Below are 16,481 nucleotides of genomic sequence, written 5' to 3'. Positions count from 1 at the left end.
CTAGTCATGACAGCGTGGATAAATCTAGAGGACATTATGGTACAGTGAAATAAGCCAGACACAGAAGGACAAATACTGCATGTCCTTTACATGAGGAATCTAAAATGGTCTAAGTCAAAGAAACAGACAGTAGAGTGGTGGTTGCCAGGGGCTATGGGAGGGTGAATGAGAAGGAACTGTAGATTTAAAAAATATTCACAACCTAAAAGCTGACAGTTATGCCCAGCGAGGAAAGAGTGTGCCATTCTAGCGGATTCTGGGCATCATCCCACCTCAGAGGACTGTCACCCTGATTTCTTTTTTATTTTTATACATCAGGGTAGGTATTATTCTGTTTTGCTTCAGTTACATACATCTCAGTACATATATGAGTGTGGGGAACAAACTGTCGGTCACAATCAAAAGTTTTGCAAAATTCTATGTAAGGCATGAACATCAGGAGCGAATATATGTTGAAGGAAGCACCCTTCAGACTGAGGCCTTCCACCCAGAGTGAAGAGACAGCAGGGGTGTATTTACCTGTGTCAGTCAACCCTGCAGATCCACCCTATCCTCTTTCAGGAGTTTCAGCTCCCTCTCCCACCTCACATACAAGGACAGACTCTGGCTGGGCCTGGCTTTGTCTTCCAGAAAGCGAAAGTCGAGGTCCAGCATGGACTCGCCAAGCTGCACGGGCCACAGTGGCCCACTCCCCTGCCCTGGAGTGGGGTGGGCAATATGGGGTCTTCCTGGGGGACCATCCCCACTCCCCCTCAGCCCAGGGTCCCATGCTGGCCCTGGTCTGGCTAGCCATTCCTGACCTTCTGCAGACCAGACTTCCCAAGTCCTAGCTCCATCTTGGGGGTGGTCAACTAGTCAGTTGTTTGTTTCTCCTCTTCCTCCAGGAAGTAGTTACATCTTAAAGGTTTTCCGCAGTTGTCATCAAGATGTGGGTATTAGTTCTTAAAAGGTCCCTGCTAATCAGTCTCCCTGGGCCCCTCTGTTACAGACTAATTGAGTGCACAAGCAGCCTGTGTTTGGAAGGCCTCTTCTTTATTCGAGGCTTAGGCAATTGCCTCCTGAGGCAGAGACTCTCCTAACAGTTTGCTATTCCAGCATCCAAAGAATGCTCAGCTGTTGAGTGAGGCAGAGTTACCCCAAGGGCGGTGCTGGACACGGAGCCGCACGCACCACAGGTGTGTGTGTGAGGGTGGGGAGCTCTGGGCTCTGCCTCCGGTGGGCCAGGTATTCCTGACGAATAGCGTCCTGTCTCCCCAGCGGCAGTGGTGGGTCGGGGAGGCTCAGAGGTTAAGGGGCCCTGGAACCTTGCACTCCCAAGGAATACCCATGAAGAACAGGTGGGATCTGAACCGGGGCTGAGTGTGCCCTCAAATGACACTGCAAAGCGTGGAGGATATGCTGTCCAGTTAAGGTGGTCATCCCCCTACCAGCCCAGGGACCTACCCTCTCCCTGCAGGTGAAAAATAGCTCTTCAGGATCACAGAAAGGCATCCCCAGGGGAGAAAGGCACAGAAGGAATGGATTTTACGTATTTTTTTTTTTTTAAAGGTTTAAAAAGTCCTTCATTTCCAACCCTGCCTGGGGGTATGAGTGGGGAATAGAACGAACTGAGAAGGGCACCCACCCTCCCCTGGGGAGAGTCCAACTCTTCCCCGGGAGCAAGCAGTGTGCAGGGCAGATCAGAGGCCGGCCCTTGCCCTTCTTGCCCTGCCTCCTCCATCGGCAGCTCACACTGCTGCCAGCAAGTTACAGAAGCAAAGAAGTGTGGGAGCCGAGGCCGAAGGCTGCCTTCTTCACCTCGGCGGTCACTCCAGCTCTTCCGCCCTTGGACGTTCTCTGGGCCCCACCACTGGGCTCTCAGGGTGAGTGGACAGGCAAGACCAGGAGGCGCAGCTTGGCCCAGCCCACTGGCAGCTTCCTTAATGCCGTCTGTGACACAGCAGGGCAGTCGGGGCAGGGGGCGTCACAGTGCAGGAAAGGGCTGCAGAGACACCACGACAATCTGGAAAGGAAAATCTCCTGCTAACCTGCATCGCTTTCTGATCCTGCCTCTGCACCGGGGCAGCCCTTTTTCCTATTCCCCATCCCGAGGCTGAGTGGAGTCCAGGACAAAGCACTAAGTGGCTGTTTGTTACAAAACACCTGGAGATGCCAGGGGGGCTCTCGGCCTGTCAGTCAGTCCAGGCTCCCACACAGTCACACACATAGCGTTAAGGTGGCTGTACTAGCAGGTGTGGCCAAAGCGGGCCCAGCTTCTCTCCCTCCACCTGCAGGGGTGAGGGGGGAGAACCCTTCTGGCGGCTTCAGTAACAGGCTGAAGTGGGAGAAGCTGGCAATGGAAGAGCGATCTGGGCCCCGAGAAAGAAGAGGAAGAAGGCAGGCGAGGGCTTCCGAGGCCTCTCTCCAGGCCCGACGGCTGCCCTGGGAAGTGACCCAACTCAGGTTGGGAGGCCTGACCACATACCCCCTGGAGTGGGGGACAGAAAGAGGGGAAGAAAAGTGGGGCTAGAGTCGTGGGACTTTGGAGGAAGCCAGTGCATTCAAATATTTACAAGCATAAAGCCCCATCTTCTGTGCCACCTACCTCTCTGCCCCTCCCACAGAAAGGCCCCTGAGAGTCACCAAGGAGGTCCGGAGACCTCCTCCCCAGCCACGCCCCACAGCGCAGGGGGTGGGGGGGGCCCTTCCCTCCACTGGCCCTGTTCATTGAGCATGCTGCTGCGCATGTAGATCTTGAGGGCAGGCCCCAGCTTGATGTTTATGGCACTCATCAGGTGGTCCTCCTTGAGCAGCAGCAGAGCTTGCCCATTGATCTCCTGGCCACGGAACTCCCCTGTGATTTCCTGGCAGCCTGGCAGAGAGCGGATGAATTCGTAGACATCGTCCACGTACCACATGGTGGGCTCACTTGACAGGAAGTGGTGTCCCATGCCCGCCAGGTCCCGCATGTGCATGTCAGGGAGCTCCAGGTCCCGCAGGCCTTGTCGCCAGCGGGAGGTGGACGAGCTGGCTGAGATGGGGGACAAGGGTTCCTCATAACTTGAGTTATCTGAGCAACGGCTGGAGTCTTCCTGGCTGTGTGTTAGCTGCAGGGCAGCGGTAACTGAAAGGGGTATGGTGCCTGTTGGCTGCTTCTTGGTATCCTTGGTAAGTGTCGGCAGACTGGCTTTGCTGGCCTGACAGTGGTTGTGGGTCGTGGCTCCCACCTTCTACACCTTGCTCCAGTCTGAGTGGAAAAGCCCCACTCGTTTGGTGCACCCCACGTTGTACCTTTTTGCACAAGCCATGGAACAGAAGTGCTTGGAACGCTTGAACTTGTAGGCAAAGTCCACCCAGCCACAGAGCTCGCACTTGAGTTTGAGGGGAGTACCCTCCTCTTTGGATTCTTGCAGATAGGGCTCCTCCATCTCTGAGTCAGTGGTGGTGGTATGGTCCTGCTGCGGAAGTTTCTCAGGCAAGAACCCGTGTGCATACTTCTTGAGATTCCCCACCAGCAGAGACAAGCGTCCCACCATTCTTGGGGGCAGTGCCAGTGATGCTGGAGGCAGAGTTTCCGTTCCCTGAGGTCATGCCAGGGCTGCTGAGGTCCGTCAGTGCATCAACAATGCCCCGCCTTGTCTCTGTTCAGGGCCCGGTTGGGCCTGGCCGGGCGGGGACTACGCAGCCCCTCGGCCGGCCACCACCTCGCGCAGGGTCCCTGGCCGGGCGGGCCGCCTCCTCTCTGCCAGAAGCCTCTGAACCGGGGCCCAGGGCTGCCGCGGCGCATCCGACTGCACCGGCGAGCCGGCGTCCACAAAGGGCGACAGGGGCGCGAGGCCAGGGTAGAGGTGCTAGCGGCGGCGGATTGTGCTCCTGCGCGTCGTGCGCTCTAGGGTTACAGCCGCCGTGGAGACCTCACCCTGATTTCTCAGAAACTCTCTGGAGAGAAGGCAACGTGAATAAAACATCTAATCTGCACATTGCTTGCCTGCACCGGAACAAGAGCTACAGGATACATTCCACGCCAGGTTCACGCGATTTCTGTCTGATTTACTCACAATCCCAAAGCACAGGGAGACCCAGAAAATCCTGCAAGTTTGGTTCCCAACCCCTGAAGGACAGTCAATATCACAATTGAGTCACAACAAACTTTTGGTTTCCCAGTACTTTCATAAAACTTATGTTTACACTATATTGTAGGCTATTAAGTGGGCAATAGCATTATGCCTCAGAACAATATAGATATCTTAAATAGAAACACCTCTTTGCTGAAAGAAAAAAGATGCTAACCATTATCTGAGCCTTCACTGAGTCCATCATTTTTGCTGCTGAGGGTGTGAACATTGCAAGAGATATCAAAACGTGACACACAGACATGAAGTGAGCAAACGATGTTGGAAACATGGAGCCGAAAGACTTGCTGGAAGCAAGGTTGACTAACAAACTTTCAATTTGGTAAAGAAAAAGAACAAAGAAAAGAAAAGCAGTACCTGTGAAATACAATAACACAACATGCAACAGAGTGAAGTGTGCCTGTAACTGTTAAGGGCAGTTTCCCATCCCAGGCTTTGTCTTTAAACTGTGTGGCCCACCATGTGAGAACCTGGTCCCTGGTCACGATTGCCACAACCTCATCCAGCCCGCCATGCACACAACTTATAATTACTTCCCACTTAAGGACTTCTATTTTCCCAAGGCCCACCACTCCCTTGCATCAGGGAATTCACATTTGACTGCTGTCATGTCACCATTTCCTTTGCATGACAGCTGCTTCTCGCCTCTGTAATTTTATGGTCAGTGGCTAGATCTTTTTCTCAGCTCTCCAAGTACTAGCATGGAGCCTACTATGAGCAGAGGCTCAGTTCATGTTTAGGGAATAAATAAGCCTGTGAGCATGAGGTTGAAATTATTAGAATTTAATTCTACATTTTGAATTAACCAAGTATATACTGTTGTTTATAATTTTGTAAAACACAGAGTACAAGGCATGAGGAATCCAAATACCATCTTACTTTTCCTATGTTTCTTGATCCCACATATTTTACTGCTTAACTTTTTAATATTTTCAAGGAAATAACATATTGCAATGCCATTTTGTCTTGAACTGGCTTACTAAATAAGATGGAAGCTTCCCCATTTGCTTTACACAACAGAAAAACTCTTATCCTTAAGACCAATAAAAGTGTGACTGATGTCATTCATACACTTAGATTATAAGCTAGGTAAGCTTTCATTTAGGAGCAGCATTAGAAAAGTAGAGAACTTAAAAACACAAGTTTCTTTCTAAATTCCCCATACAGAACAGAAACACCAAGATATTTTACACTATGAATCCTCGGTGACGTCCAGTCCTATACTACTTGGAACACTGACTACTCTCTTGAGCCACAAAGTGCAGAATTTGCCTCAGCTTCACTAGGTGTGGAAGGAACTGCTGGGGGAACACTGGGACATCCGCTAGCTTGGGCCCTCTCTTCCTCATCTTTCAAAGCCTCTTCATACCCAAAGTGGAAGGCACTGGAATCCAAGTGGTTAATCCTGGCCAGGAACTCCAGGACTCTCATCTTGCTTGCTTCAGCGTGTGCTCTCAGACCCCACAGGAGCTCATAGCATGCTGGATCACTGCCGGGCACTTGCCGATATTCCAAATACTTCAGCTGCACCAAATCTTGGGTGATGAGCTTCTTGGGCTCCCCAAATAAGAAATGCCTCTTCCCAGCATAGATATTCATCTTACCCAGGAAATCCAAGATGTCTTCCTCTGGGGCACAGTTGCCCTTCATGAAGATCACACCGAGGAGATTCATCAGGAGACCGGTCTTGGGAAAACCCCTGCCACGGTGCACGATCCCATTGCGGGCGAGATTCATCTTGCTGACAAGGACATAAGAATGCTTGGCAGTGTTGTCTTCACGTCAATACCAAATACCACCTCCATCCTGTCAGAAGCACTTTTGAGGATTCTGAGGAATCAATTTTGGTACTTTTTATCGATGATTTTCAGCATATTTGCTTTCTTAATGGGCTTTTTCATCTTACACATGCGTAACAGGAACTGCACCAACAGACTTGTCTGCCTGGTTAGTGAGTGTTTTCCAGACCGCACATTGGAGAGAGGGGGTTGAGAGGAATTTTGCTTTTTCCCAATTTTCCCAAGGGATCTTTTGGATGATCTTGTGGGAGAAACACCTGCAGGCACAGTGGTGGTGGCCATGGCCCCCTGAGGACTCTTGAGATGGTTACAAGACCTAGCACCAGACTTTCCCTTAGCATCAACCCCAGGACCAGGACTGGAGGAAGATGAGAGTGCTTCCATCGTGGTGGCAGTGACCTGAGTGCCCCTCAGATCCTGGGTGCCATGCTGAGCCTGGTGGCGTTTCTCACAGGTGTGGAGCTTAGCCTTCTTACCCTGAGGCATGGTGACTGTGGTCAGGACAACAGGCAGGAGTGCAGGTAGAACAGCACGTGATCTGTGCAGAGAGGAGAGAGAATGAGTGGGTGTGAGTGCCCACAGCAGGGAGGCACCACTCGGTCTTTAAGAAGGCCCACTCTGCAGGTTTCCATGTGGGCACTGCTCTACAAACCCAGAGGACTCCTGATCTGATCACCCTGTCCTCTTGAGAACTCTGTCAAAATAATTGAGACTCAGGCTGCAGCCTGCCAGCCCTGCCGCCTGCTTCCTGGGGCTGAGGAGCAGTGGGCCAGTCCTTGAGGATAACCCCCTCCATTCTGGAGGGTGGGGGTCCTCTCAGTTCAAATTCAGGACAATCTATCAACTTTTGGCAGGCGCAGGGCCCCCTCCTCTGTGCGGCTCTAAGCTTATACCCCAGAGGCTGGTCCTCATCTTCCTGTGATACCTGAAGAAGTGAAGAGGTACCTCAGCCCAGTGTCCCTGGCAGGGGGCACCCACAGCAGTCAGCTCTAGGGAACTCTGTCCTGGGCTCACTGGGGTTTTCCGTCCCCTTTCAGGGTCTTTCCTTGGCTCTAGGTAGAGCCTGGGACACCGGTGTCTGCTGCCCTGGTGTACCTCCTCTCAGACAAAGGCTCTCACCAATCCCATACCATCAGAAAGAAAGGAGAGTTCACATACACCTGACTTCCATGCCTGGGCTTGTCAGTGCTGTGTGGTGGGTGGGGATGGGGGATGGTGCTCTCTATTGTTTTCCCTGTTCTAGGGTGAGAGTGATCAACATTGTTTTTTCAGGGTCCTCATGCTGACTCCTCTGAAGCCCTGGGCCTCCTCCCTTGGCAGAATTGAGGCCATTCACATATTCCAACATCCTCACATCTCTGAACTCTCCAGACAAAAGTGAGAAGACTCACTCAGCTTCACAGATACGCTAGGTTTCCACTTGGAAAAGAGCCAAAATTTATGACAACTTAAGTTTAGAGTTGGTGTTCACCTTAGACCTCGTTCCAGTCTGGGTAGAACTCAGGACTCCTCCCACCAATAACCTGGGTCATTCAGCCTCAGAGCAAAGTCCTGAATTCCCCGAGTTCCTGGAGGGGCAAAGTCAGGATAAGACATACATGACGACCCTTCACTGGAGCCCCCTAGATACGTAGGCGCTCTGCTTTGTGGAACCACCCCTAAACGGGAAGGCCCCCCAATCAGTACTTAGGGTTCTCAATTCACTGCAATTAGGACAGAGGTATCCTCCATCTGCAAGCAGGGGCTATGCCTGACCAAAGCCCTCCCATCCCTGAGACTTCCCCAGGCAGAACTCAGTTTGATGGCTCTGCCGGAGCTTCCCAGGGCTCACAGCAGCAGTGAAACTTAGTGCAGCCCTCTTGCTTATGGGCTGAGTGGCCCCTGCCTCAGTCCCAACTCAGTTTTCACGACTCTGGACCAGCGCTGGGAATCCACCTTCTGCCAGCCAGAGGCCTGATTGCTGGATAGAAGTCCTTACTTCCAGGAAACTGTAAAACGGAAGTCAGGATGACTCATTTCTGGCCATGATGCACAGGGTGTCAGATAGCTCGGGGACGAGGGGGCACAGGGAGGATGGGGGCATGCAGGGGGTGGGGTTGGGGAAATCCGTGGGAGGGTGTCCTATGGTCCTCATTCGGAGTCTCCATCTTTATGTCTATTAGAGTCTGACACTCCTCCCTTACCTGAACTCTGTCCACAAGCCTCCAAACAGAGCTTCACCTCCTAGAGTTCAGCAGAGGAGAAGTCAGGGAATTGAGCGCATGGGTGCTGCTTTGTGTCACCATCTTTATTGCCAGTGCTGAGTTAGCACTCGGACCTCTCCCCATGGCTGGAGTTGGGGCCTAGTTTTCTATTATAGAATCAAGTAATCTCTTTGATCTTACACAATCTCTTAGATCAAGATTTACTGATAATTCAGCCTAACAGTGTTGTAGGAACCATCCCCTGCCGTCACAGAGGTGAGACTTCGTGGATTTCGCTTTGTTACAGGAGGAGCAACGGTCCCATGAGTCCACATTCAGGTCCTCACCTTGCCTTCAGATCAGTCCTGGGAATCCACTCTCGTTTAAACGAACACCCTGAACAACAATCAGAGCTCATTGCCACCAGCACGAAAGTTGGGGGGAGCCAATTCTGGCAATGGCTACCCTGTGTGGGATCTCTGAGGGATGATGGCAGGGGTGGGGCTTTGTGGGGACTCCATCGTTCAGTGTTCAGCGGTCCCTGGGTCATCCCCTAGGGATGACCTGTACCGTCTGTCAGAGCCTGAGTCCCCTTACTCTATGGACTTAAGTCCTCCTGCCCCCAAACAAAGCCTTAGCCTCCCCATATCCCGAGTGGGGAGTCAGGACATGTCTCTGAGCATCTCTCCTTGACAGTGGCAGTGCCACTCTGTGAGCGTTCCTCCTTGGTGGGAGAGACCCTCTCATTAGCACCGATGGGCCTCACCTTCACTGTGGTGATGGCCAAGATGCCCTCCTCTGCAGAACTGACGTTTGATCCTGAGAGGAAAAAGCCCTCCCCTCACTGAGACCAGACAGAAATGAAGAGGCTTCTCATTCTTATAACTCTGCCTGGAGCCTCTGGGGTTAGGAATAGGGGCAGGGGTGTGTAAAGCCTCCTCATTTGTGGGTCTAGTGGTACTTCTTTCTTCACTCAGGGACCTCACCATGGTCCTGGCCAGTCCTGGGACCTGACCCTCCAACCTGAGATTCTCCCTCTACTGAACTGAGTCCATTCTTCTTCGACTGAGACTTTGACCTCATAGAGAACTCTAAGACTTGTAATAGGGAATTACAAGTATCCTGTCTGCGTGTTCTAGGTTTGAGAACAAGTTTGGGCAGGTCTCTGAATGACCTATATTTTAGGGTGGTTGTCCCTCCAGTCCTCACTCATGTGGGCCCTCATTTTGTCTATCTCTTGGAATAATAGGTTCCTGGGGAACACCACATCCCTGCAAAATCTTGAGCAGTGTCCCTAAAGCAAACCTTACAGTTTTATGTTCCAGACTTCATGTGAGATGGGGAAAATGTCACAGAAGGCAGGGGGCAGGATGGGGTACGCTCCCAGAGAAAAATGTTGATCTCTCTGTTTCTGGAGGGGGCGGGATTTAGGATGGGGGGGACACATGTACACCTGTGGCTGATTTTTGTCAATATATGGCAAAAACCACAATATTGTAAAGTAATTAATCTCCAATTAATTTAATTTAAAAGAAAAAAAAAAAACTTAGCCAGAGTCAATCTCTTAGGTGAATTGTTTTAATTGATTTATAGGCATACCTTTAAAAAATTGTACTTCACTTAACCATGCTTCACATATAGTGTTTCATTACAAACTGAAAGTTTACAATAACTGTGCATTGAACATAACTATGGCATCATTTCCCCAAAACCGTGTGTTCACTTGGGGTCCCTGGGCCACATTTTGTAAATTTGTGAAATATTTTAAACTCTTCGCATATTTTATTCCTTATGGTGCTCTGATCAGGTCTCTGTTACTATTGTAGCTGTATTCTAATTTTAAATTAAGCTATGTACATTTTTTAGACATTTTCTAGTAAGTGTACAATAGGATTAACAACTTTTATAAGCACTGGGAATCCCCCAAATTCCTATGATTTACTTTATGGCAATATTCCACTTTATTTCAGTGATCTAGAACCCAACCCACCATATCTGAGATATGTGCACATTTCTAAAGGAAAGGAGCAGTCCAATATGGTTTTCTGCTCTTTTGATTGAAGTTCTCTGAAACTGCATAGAGAGACGATCTTATTGTCACTATCATCTATTTCTCCTCCTTATTGCTGTCATTTCCTGAGGTAGCCTTCAAGGCTTTGTGCCTGATGAAGTGTATTGGAATATATCCAGAGTCCTTACTTTTATCCCAAGATACTTTCGAGTGTTAAGGAACACAAGTTCTGCTTTAGGCCAAGAGGAGTATAACAGCGTCAGATCTAGAGGAATTCAGAGAGGAATCTAATTCCAGGCCTATCAGTCACTAGTGTTCCCCAGCAAGGGCTCACTGCCTGATGCACCTAAAAGCCAATATTATGGAATGGGCTTTTGAGAAAAAAACTTTATTTCAAGGTGGAGTGGCAAGAAGACATGAGGCGGGGCTCTCAAATCTGTCTCCTCAACCCAGAAACTGGGGTAAAATGAAAGGGTTTAAGGGAACTATAAACTTGGAAACTATTTGGCTAGTCTTGAATTAGTTCATGTAAGCTATTCATGTTGCTAGAAGCCAGATTTTCCGTATTGAAGGACTTCATACAGTTCTCCCCTGGCAACATTCCTACTCTGAGAGTTCCAGAGACTGAACCCTCTTGGTTCTGCAGTCATCCTGGAAACATAGGCTCCTTTTTGCACATGCACAGTGCTGCCTCTAAAAATAACTCAAGGTTTGATTAATCAACAACGTGTTTTAAGAAGGCAAAACCACTTTAAACTGCTCAGTGTTTTGTTTCAATCCCCCCATTTCTCTTTGTACATTCTTCAAGCTTGTGGGAAATCATCCTCAATTTGGTTAATGGTTCTTAAATTGTATAAAAAATGATAATCCCAGGTCCAAGATTTTTGTACCAACAGGACTGGAGTGTTATATAAGCATTGACAAGGTTGGATTAATTGGTATTTAAGAAAGGTGATTATCACATGTCTCTTTATAGGCTATTGCTTTTTTTTTTTTTTTTTTTTTTTTTTTTTGGGGGGGTGTGGCTATTGCTTTAACTTTGGAGTTTTGGTGCCTGGATGGAATTTATTACTGTTAGGTCAGCTGTCTTGGCTCTTCCTGGCCACTCATCAGTCCTAACTGAGCTCTGCAGTTGACTGACTGATTTCTTCCACTCTAGTGCTCAAAATAGTTTACATCTTGACCAGCAGAGAGCCTGGACCAACTGTCTTTAACCAATGCTTGCTGCCTCTTGCCAGCCTTCATGGATTGCAGCCAACATCAACCAGCACTCTTATTAGGAAATTGAGGTCTCCGGATGACACAGAAATGTCGGCTTCCCCTGGAAAACCCTTGTATTCATGGGAGCTGTAGGAAAGCCATCAGGACTTATCTATCTTGGCTCAGAGCACTTTGTTACTTTAAGAAGAAAAAGGGGCAAACTAGAGGCATCTCTCCTTAATTTAGGACCCAATTCCATCTCCTAGTTTGGTTTCTGGGAAGAGTTGGCTGTATGAATTCCCTGGAAAGCCACTGAGAAAAATGGACAGTCTCAAGGTGACCAATTTGGATTTGAGGGTTCACTTAAAGAACCCTGAAAAGTTTTCCTTTAGAGGTGGCTGTCATACCATAGCTTGAGAGTCACACGTGCTACCCAACTTCTAAGGAATTTGTCCAGTTCCATGACTGGAGCCCATCTGGTCACAGGCTCCTAATATTTCCACCCTGCCATGTGCTGAGGACAAGCTTGTCTACTAAAGACAGGCCCATGGAATTTCAGGCTCTGTCTCACTCTCCACCTTGAAAATCTTACCTAGTGAGGAGGAGGGTGAAAGAGTTATTGCATCACATTGAAGAAAGTGAAAGAGGAAGCTGTCTTAGACTCAGGCAGAGCTGACTTTCAGAGAGCAACTCAGGAGAACACATGTTAAAACACTGATTTCTGTACTTCCTTTCTGAGCATGCTGAGGTTTAATCTTTCTGGTAGATGACCAAATCATTTTACCCCTCCAGCAGAGACTACAGACATGCGAGTCTAGATGTCTGGGCAATTTCCAGGGGGAATACATTCACCGCAAGTCCTCTATGTAGCCCATGGCCTTTAGCACCACAACCAATGGCTATTTCTCCTGGTAACATTTGATTTTTAACATCACACACACACACACACACACACACACACAAGCAATTCAATTCTAACTCCCTGCTATTCTGGCTGATACAAAAGAGGACTAGACTTTTTAGTGAGGAAACACCAGAATGTGTCCAATTGTATAAAATTCCTCTAACATGGGCTCATGGTATGTTCTTCTGCGGGGGGAGAATTTTCCTGCATTACACTCCCTCATTTTACCTTTATGCTCACACCACAAGGTAATCAGGGCTGGTTTCTTTAAGAATACACTTGTGTGAAATTCAAAGGATCATAGGAGACTACTACAAACAACTATATGCAAATAAAATGGACAATCTGGAGGAAATGGACAGATTCTTAGAGGTACAACCTTCCAAGATTGAACAAGGAAGAAACAGAGAATGTGAAGAGACCAATGACAAGTACTGTAAAACAGTGATTTAAAATTTTCCAATAAAAAGCCCAGGGCCAGACGGTTTCACAGGTGAATCTATCAAACAGTTAGAGAAGAGTTAATGCCTGTACATCTCAAACTCTTCCAAAAAATTGCAGAGGAAGGAACACTCCAAAGGTCATTCTGTGAGGCCACCATCACCCTGATAGCAGAACCAGGCAGGGAAACACACACACAAAGAAAATGACAGGCCAATATCACTGAAGAACATAAATTCAAAAATATTGAATAAAATACTAGCAAACCAAAAAAGAAAGTCTCTTCAATAAGTGGCGCTCTGAAAACTGGACAGCTGCATGGAAAAGAATCAAATTAGAATAATCTCTAACACCATACACAAAAATAAACTCAAAATGGATCAAAGATCAAAATGTAAGGTCAGACACTATAAAACTCTCAGAGAAGAACCTAGGCAGAACACTCTTTGACAAGTTACAGAAGTACTTTTTAAAAATTATTTTTATTGAAGGATAAATTCTTTACAGAATTTTGTTGTTTTCTGTCAAACATCAACATGAATCAGCCATAGGTATACATATATCCCCTCCCTTTTGAACCTCCCTCCTATCTCTTTCCCCATTCCACCCCTCTAGGTTGATACAGAGCCCCTGTTGAGTTTCCTGAGCCATGCAGCAAATTCTCATTGGCTGTCTATTTTGCATATGGTAATATAAATTTCCATGTTGCACTTTCCATACATCTCACCCTCCCCTCCCGTCTACCCATGTCCATAAGTCTATTCTCTATGTCTGTTTCTCCATTGCTGCCCTGTAAATAAATTCTTCCATGCCATTTTTCTAGATTCCATATATGTGCATTAGAATATGATATTTATCTTTCTCTTTCTGACTCACTTCATTCTGTATAATAGGTTCTAGGTTCATCCACCTCATCAGAACTGATTCAAATGTGTTCCTTTTTATGGCTGAGTAATATTCCATCGTGTATATGTACCACTACTTTTCTTATCCATTCATCTGTTGATGGACATCTAGGTTGCTTCCATGTTCTAGCTATTGTAAATAGTGCTGCAATGAACAATGGGATACATGTGTCTTTTTCAATTTTGGTTTCCTCAGGGTATATGCCAAGGAGTGGGATTTCTGGGTCATATGGTGGTTTTATTCCTAGTTTTTCAAGGAATCTTCATATCATCTTCCATAGTGGCTGTATCAATTTACATTCCCACCAACAGTGCAGGAACATTCCCTTTTCTCCACACCCTCTCCAGCATTTATTGTTTGTAGACTTTGATGATGGCCATTCTGACTGGTGTGAGAAGATATCTAATTGTGGGTTTTATTTGCATTTCTCTAATAATGAGCGATGTTTAGCATCTTTTCATGTGTTTGTTAGCCATCTGTATGTCTCTGGAGAAATGTCTGTTTAGCTCTATTTGCCACTTTTTGATTGGGTTGCTTGTTTTCCTGGCATTGAGTTGTATGAGCTGCTTGTTCAGTTCAGTTCAGTCCAGTCACTCAGTTGTATCTGACTCTTTGCAACCCATGGACTGCAGCACGCCAGGCCCCCCTATTCATCGCCAACTCCTGGAGCTTACTCAAACTCATGTCCATTGAGTCGGTGACGCCACCCAGCCATCTCATTGTCTGTCGTCCCCTTATCTTCCTGCCCTCAAGCTTTCCCAGCATCAGGGTCTTTTCAAGTGAGTCAGCTCTTTGCATCAGGGGGCCAGAGTATTGGAGTTTCAGCTTCAGCATCAGTCCTTCCAATGAATATTCAGGACTAATTTCCTTGACGATAGGCTGGTTGGATCTCCTTGCAGTCCAAGGGACTCTCAAGAGTCTTCTCCAACACCACAGTTCAAAAGCATCCATTTTTCATCACGCAGCTTTCTTTATAGTTCAACTCTCACATCCATACATGACTACTGGAAAAACCATAGCTTTGACTAGATGGACCTTTGTTGACAAAGTAATGTCTCTGCTTTTTAATATGCTGTCTAGGTTGGTCATAACTTTTCTTCCAAGGAGCAAGCATCGTTTAATTTCGTGGCTGAAGTCACCATCCTCAGTGATTTTGGAGCCCCCCCCAAAATAAAGTCTGTGACTGTTTCCCCATCGAGCTGCCATAAAGTGATGGGACCAGATGCCATGATCTTAGTTTTCTGAATGTTGAGTTTTAAGCCAACTTTTTCACTCTCCTCTTTCACTTTCATCAAGGGGCTCTTTACTTCTTCTTCACTTTCTATCATAAGGGTGGTGTCAACTACATATGAGATTATTGATATTACTCTCAGCAATCTTGATTCCAGCTTGTGCTTCATCTAGCCCAGCATTTCTCATGAGGTACTCTGCATATAAATTAAATAAGCAGGGTGACAATATACAGCCTTGACATACTCCTTTCCCTATTTGGAGCTGCTTGTATATTTTGGAAATTAATCCTTTGTCAGTTGTTACATTTGCTGTTATTTTCTCCTTTTCTGAAGGTTGTCTTTTCACCTTGCTTATAGTTTCCTTTGTTGTGCAAAAGCTTTTAACTTTAATCAGGTCCCATTTATTTACTTTGTTTTTATTTCCATTACTCTAGGAGGTGGGTCATAGAGGATCTTGCTTTGATTTATGTCTTTGAGTGTTCTGCCTATGTTTTCCTCTAAGAGTTTTATAGTTTCTGGTCTGACATTTAGGTCTTTAATCCATTTTGAGTTTATCTTTGTGTATGGTGTTAGGAAGTGTTCTAATTTCATTCTTTTATACATAGCTGTCCAGTTTTCCCAGCACCATTTATTGAAGAGACTCTCTTTGCTCCATTGTATATTCTTGCCTTCTTTGTCAACAATAAGGTACCCATAGGTGCATGGGTTTATTTCTGGGCTTTCTATTTTGTTCCATTGGTGTATATTTGTGTTTTTTTTTTTTTGCCAGTACCATACTGTTTTGATGATTGTAGCTTTGTAGTATAATTTGAAGTTAGGAAGCTTGATTCCTCCAGCTCCATTCTTCATTCTCAAGACTGCTTTGGCTAGTCAGGGTCTTTTGTGTTTCCATATGAATTGTGAAATGTTTTGTTCTAGTTCTGTGAAAAATGCCATTGGCGAATTGATTGGGATCACATTGAATCTGTAGATTGCATTTGGTAGTATCGTCATTTTCATAATATTGATTCTTCCTACCCAGGAACATGGAATATCTCTCCATCTGTTTATGTCATCTTTGATTTCTTTCATCAGTCTCTTATAATTTTCTGCATACAGTTCTTTTGTCTCATTAGGTAAGTTTATTCCTAGATACTTAACTTTTTTTGTTGCAGTGGTGAATGGGATTGATTACTTCATTTCTCTCTCTGACTTTTCATTGCTAGTATATAGAAATGAAAGTGATTTCTGTGAATTGATTTTGTATCCTGAAACTTTGCTAAATTCACTGATTAGTACTAGTAATTTTCTGATACTATCTTTAGGTTTTTCTACATACAGTATCATGTCATCTGCAAACAGTGAGAGCTTTACTTCTTAGTTTCTGATCTGGATTCCTTTTATTTCTTTTTCTTCTTTGATTGCTGCAGCTAGGACTTCCAGAACTAAGTTGAATAACAGTGGTGAAAATAGACACCCTTGTCTTGTTCCTGATCTTACGGGGAATGCTTTTAGTTTTTTACCATTGAGAATAATGTTTACTGTAGGCTTATCATATATGGCCTTTACTATGTTGAGGTAGGTTCCTTCTATACCCATTTTTTGAAGAGTTTTAATTATAAATGGGTGCTGAATATTGTCAGAGGCTTTGTCTGCATCTATTGAGATTATCATATGGTTTTTATCTTTCAATTTGTTAATATGGTGTGTCACA

General features: G+C 46.4%; 2 pseudogenes; both read right to left on the bottom strand.

Annotated features, from left to right (window-relative positions):
• Positions 1 to 2,587: 2,587 nt before the first annotated feature.
• LOC100138996 (polyhomeotic-like protein 2) lies at positions 2,588 to 3,997 on the bottom strand (annotated as a pseudogene).
• Positions 3,998 to 4,507: 510 nt separating this feature from the next.
• Positions 4,508 to 6,864, bottom strand: LOC788999 (melanoma-associated antigen B3-like; annotated as a pseudogene).
• Positions 6,865 to 16,481: the final 9,617 nt, after the last annotated feature.

Source organism: Bos taurus, unplaced genomic scaffold, assembly GCF_002263795.3.
Source record: "Bos taurus isolate L1 Dominette 01449 registration number 42190680 breed Hereford unplaced genomic scaffold, ARS-UCD2.0 Leftover_ScbfJmS_2420, whole genome shotgun sequence".
In the NCBI taxonomy this organism is placed as follows: domain Eukaryota; kingdom Metazoa; phylum Chordata; class Mammalia; order Artiodactyla; family Bovidae; genus Bos; species Bos taurus.
This window is presented reverse-complemented; position numbering and strand designations above follow the sequence as displayed.